The following is a 6,000-nucleotide window of genomic DNA, read 5'->3' as shown; positions in this document are numbered from 1 at the left end:
TACAAAACACCATTTCCTACAACTTTCATGTTTAGCCTAAGCCTAATTCGGCCTCCATCATACACGAATAGAACTGGTCATAACAGAGCATTTCATCATCAAAGCTGGAAATTTTTCTACTAAAGCTGGAATTTTATAACTAAAGCTGAAAATTTCAACCAAAGCTGGAAAACCATATACCAAAGCTTAAAAGTTCACATCTAAGTTAAACCATCTCATATCAAAACTATCAAGTTCATCCCATGGCTGGAAAATGCATATCAAGGCTGGAAATTGAGCTTTAAATCTGGAAATTACATGCTACCCTAGCCAAAACCATAAAATCTTTCACAACCATGCTTCTTTTAGCTTCAATCATAACCTATCTTGAATGAATCTCAAAAGACAAATAAAAGAAATGTTTTCTAGAAACTTACCCCAAGCCCCAAGCAAACAAGAGTTTTATTCTTCCAAAAACTCCACCAAGGTCTTCTCTCCAAACTTAACTTAAGTTTAATCGGTATGGATTTGGGTTAGTGTTTGTTTTTGTTCAAGGTTTTACAAGATGAAAACTAATATAGTCTTGGTCAAAGGTCTTAGTCAAGGCCTTGGATATTTTTTTTTCCTCTTCTTTTTTTTTTTCCCCTAGCTCACGGTTCTCTCCCTCTCCTACTCTTAAGTTTGTTTTGTTTGGTTTTAAGACATGAAAGATGAATTGGTGTTAAGACATGATAAGAAAGTTTCTTAGTCAAAAATTGTGGCTAGCTAATGACACTTGGCACCACTAATTTTCCTCTTGTTTTTTTTTTCTTTTCCTCTTGTTTTAAGTCAAATATTTCGGCTGGTATAAGAGATATTTAGGGCAGATATTTATGAAATAAAAGCAAGGAGATTAAGGTAATAAAATAGTGTCCAAGTGGTGCACCCGATCGGCAACAAACGGTGCATGTCGGTTCAAGCCGTTTTTCGTTATTTCGCACGTACTAGGGTTTTTCACTTATAATTCACCAACTTATTATTATTACTTCTAATCACACATTTTTTCTTATCTAAAACTCATTCTTAATCACACACTTAAAACTTATTATTATTACTTCTAATCACACACTTTTTCATTTTCAAGCCGTTTTTCGTTATTTCGCACGTACTAGGGTTTTTCACTTATAATTCACCAACTTATTATTATTACTTCTAATCACACACTTTTTCTTATCTAAAACTCATTCTTAATTACCAAATTTAGTACACACACCTCACCAAGTGATCACACCACCAAAATGCACCAAAGACACATCAAAAACCCTAATATGCACAAAAACCCTAACTAATACCCTTCATTTAGAAAAATCATAACTTGAGCTATAAATATAAAAAATTCATACAACTTGGCCTGTTAAAACCTATACTTCAAATACTAATTATCTTTAAAAGACACCTCAAAGAGATTCAGCTCATAAGTTGGTCCAAATTGAGCCATAAACTATTACAACTTTCCTATGTTTACTTGTGCAGGGCAGAATTTTCAGTCAAATTTGCCAATTTCCTAGAATTTATAGAGATGCAATCAAACTCTAAATTTTACACCGTAGGAAGCTCTATGAGTCTAGTTTTAAACGCAATAAACGGAACTCAATTCTAACTTTTCTATATGAAGCTATAGCCAATTTCCCAAAGCTGCGCAGAGCCTCCTGCGAAAATTTCTAAATTTTCTAACAACTTAAGATTATGAATATTTTCTTAACAAAATTCACTTCCTTGACTCAAATTCAACCATTAAAGCAACCAAGAATCAAAGATAAGTGAGTTCATATAAGGATTATAAAGACAAGTAAATTTTCGGAATCTCACAACAAAAGTAAAAAGCTATTGTAAAATGACTATGTTAGACATCAGTTGAAAATATATAGTCCATTCAATGAGTATTTTGAAGGAGGAAGATGTAATTAAACAACACAAAATGAGCTTCCTGATAGAAATGAACATCACATCTCATTAATGCTTCTTGTTACTGCTGCAAACACTCATCCATGTTCCACTAACATTCGGCTAAAGCTTGCAATAAGCAACAAAGAACAACCAAAAGGCTAGAAGGACAAAAATGCCCCTAAAGTGAGCAGATGAAATGCAATGAACAGTATCCCTCCAAATGTCTTCTTATATATTTCGGCTAACCACTTCTAGTAGCTCCAAGAAAAAGAACAACCAAAAGGCTAGAAGAACAAAAAGCTAGAAGGACAAAAATGCCCCCGAGTAGAGCAGATGAAATGCAATGAACAATAACCCAAAACGTCTTCTTATATATTATAAAGATATACTACTCCATGAATTAATTATATAGTTGGAAGAATAAGGGCAAATTACACTTTACCCCCTGTGCGGTTTAGTGTTTATTTACATAACTTCTCTATGGTTTCAAAAGTTATACAGAACTCCCTCATGGTTTGAATTAAAATGTTAAAGTGATGAAATTTGCAATCCGTAATAGAGTCAATTAAAATATTAAAAATACCCCTATGTAAAGTTGAAAATTATTTATTAACCATGGAGGAGTTATGTATATATATTAAAAATGATAAGGACGTTATATCGTAAACCACTAAATCATAAGGGGGTTATATGGTAAAATCTATATAGGGTTAAAGTGTCATGCATATTATGTTTATATATTTTGATCACTTTAGCCATTTTAGTTTTTAAACAAGAGCAATTTTGATATTTTCATAGATTCCGTTACGGATGATTATTTCCGTCACTTTGACACTTTAATCCAAACTATGAGGGGGTTATATATAATTTTTAAAACTATAGGAGTTATGTGAAAATTAGCTATACCACAGAAGAGTAAGGTGTAATTTGCCAAAAGAATAAATACAACACTAAAAACTATATTTACTATGTATTGAGTCAAATATTGTAAAATTGATTAAGTAGTATCTTGCATAGAAAACTAAAGAGTAATAAGTTTCAAAAATAATCTAGCAAAATAAAACATAGTCATCTAATATTATTGAGGGGTTATGTGAAGTAAGAAATAAGCCTATCTTTATAGGATGAAAAGAGTAGGTGAAAATTGGAATTTGGGAGAACGTGCATTTACTGTTATTTATGTGCAGTTCAGTTAGACATCCAAAAGTTTATTTTATAAATAGTAGAGATTTTTTGGCTATGCTATATTGTGCCGAAAATATTGAAGAATTTCCCAGTATTCTCATTTCTCTAAACAATGATATGTAAATTCTTGCCAAGTTATATGTAGTGTCCACGCAAATGCATAACTTGTAGAACTGAAGAATTGAAGTAATTTTTAACTTAATTGGATTTCTAATTAAGGTGTTTAATGGGCCAGACCACAGTAGTAAACTTCACTAAAAATTCTATCAGGAAGACATTAATTTTTGCTCTTATATTTTAGACATCAATCAATTACTTCTCATATTGGCTGGCAAGGAAGGATGACGGGTATTTTACATACGTGCAAGCTAAAAAATACCGAATTACACCCGTTCACTGCAAGTATACAGATAAACTAGTAGTTTAGGGTATATATCGGGTCGATCCCACGGGGAAGAGTGAACAATTACCGGTATTACTAAAGCTTCTCTATTATTTAGACTATCAATGAATTATAACAAATTTAACCTACTGAAGTTATACAAAATAACAAATAAAAGCTCCTTAGGTTGTGGTATCCCTAACTACTCATGCAAGTGCTATATTTAGATCATTGAGTACTACATCTAAGCTAGTTATGGTGTAATTTCCTTATGCATTTGAATCCTACTTTCGTAGTGAATCAATTATACTTATAACTAATCCATACCTATTCTCATGGTTATGAAATTAGTTACAAGTTCATTTCTTCAATGAAATTACATGAAATGAATCACTAAAAACCACATAGATGCACCTCTACTGTCATGAGTGTACTTTCTATGTTTAGCACTTCTTGAACTAGTGTTAAATCTCAATTTTCATTGCAGAAACAACACCTTAGATAATCATAATTAATGGTACCAGATTAATCATGATTTAAAGAGTCAAAGTGCTAAATAACTTGCTCAAATCATAGCAATCAAATAACCAAATAATAAATACTAACAATCATAGAAAGTTCAACCAAACCCAAGGCTTAAACTTTAGATACACATAATGAACACAAAATCCAGAACTTGTATATTAACTAAACTTGGAATCAAATACAAAAGATAAAGAGTTTGGAAGGAATACAACCCTTGTCACTTGAGCTTTCTTCCTTGCCTTCTTCATCCTCCATCTTCATCCTAATCTAGATAATAAACAAGAATGGAAAAGCTACACTACTCTATACTAAGCTAAACTAACACTAGGAAGATGAAAGAGTTACATTTCTGCAGACTCCAAGCTTCTCCCGTATGTCTCTCCCTCTCTCTGCTACGGACTCCTTTCTCTGCTATCTCCTCCCATCTCTTTTGCAATGAATTTGGCTATTTAATGATGAAAATGGTCAAGGAATGAAGCTTTACACTTTTTCCTTACAGCTGGTAATGTTTCTCACATGTCTAGCATCCCATGTGAGTTGGTGGAGGTGAAATTGAGTTTTCCGCGTAAAAAGCAGACTTCTCTGACCACAATCCGGCCAGGAATCCGGCCACAAACCCGGCCAAATTCCGGCCGGATTGCTACAGTAAATCTGGACTGCTACAGTGATCCGAGCTGCTACAGTGCCTCGGTTCCACTAACCCAGAAACAACCGAGGGTTCGGATGAATAGTGGATCCGAGTGTGGATCACTTGCTCTGTTTTTGGTCCAATTTCAACCGATCTTTTCTTGATGTTAGAGGCTGAACCAGCTCATGTCTAAAACACGAAAGTTGTAGCCTTTTGAGTTATCTTTCCAATGCATCAAGAATCACCTCATTTGGATCTGTGTAGGCTGAGATATGACTGAAATACCCTTGCCTGCTCCATACTTTGTTCCAGTTTCGACAAATAGCAATTGACTCTATACTTCGGCCTTTTGACCTAGAAAACCTTCAAACTGGATTCAGATGTCTTCACCAAAGTTGTAGATCTATCTCTTATCTTCAAATGGGTTCAAGAATCATCTCAATCCGATCATTGTAGCTCAAGTTATAGCCGAAATACGAAAATGTGTCAAAACTGTCAAAATACACAAAATCCCACTAAAAAGTGATAAAAACCTCATTTAATCACTTAAAAGCATTTTTCACCAATTATAGCCAAAATGATTCATATTCTTCCAATAATATAACTAAAGTGACTAAAAATAATATAAAATATTATACAATTATTACGTAAATTAGTCACTTATCAAACTCCCCCACACTTAAATCATTGCTTGTCCTCAAGCAATCCACACATAATCAACTACAATGATTCAAGAGGTGAAACAATATATGAACTTTGTCCAATTTAATTCCTCAAGACTTGGAAAATAATCATTATACAATTATTCAATTTACATTAAATACTCATAATATCAAGTAAAGGAAAGATAATTATACCCTAAATTCAACAAGTTAAACTTAATCTCTTACCCTAACTTAATTTTACAAATAAGCAAATCACATAGTCAATTTATAGCCTTCCTCCTCCTTATAATCATCTTTTTCTCAAAATTCTATAACTAAGAGGGATTTATTCATACAAATTTTACTTAAATAGTGAGAATGCCTTTTTACGCGAAAATCGACACTTTTAGGTGAAGATCCCCAGTTACTCAACATTTCACTTATTCAAGTTGCTATGCATACTCTTAATTCAAGTACCTTTTTACGCGAAAATCGACATTTGTAGATGCCAACCCCCGGTTACTCGGTACAAAAATCATTGGAGTAGAACAATTTTTTACTTTCTTTTCTTCTCTTTTTTTTTCTTTTTTTTTATTATTATTTTTTTTAGAAATAAAGGACAATAAATAGATATTCCCTCTTAGAAAATTTATAAGACTAATCAAAGGAGGAGTATAACCTTTTATCAACTATATCAATCACTTATTTATAAATTTAAGTAAAGAGAAGAA

The sequence above is a fragment of the Coffea arabica genome, chromosome 1c (assembly GCF_036785885.1).
Source record: "Coffea arabica cultivar ET-39 chromosome 1c, Coffea Arabica ET-39 HiFi, whole genome shotgun sequence".
NCBI lineage: Eukaryota > Viridiplantae > Streptophyta > Magnoliopsida > Gentianales > Rubiaceae > Coffea > Coffea arabica.
This window is presented reverse-complemented; position numbering follows the sequence as displayed.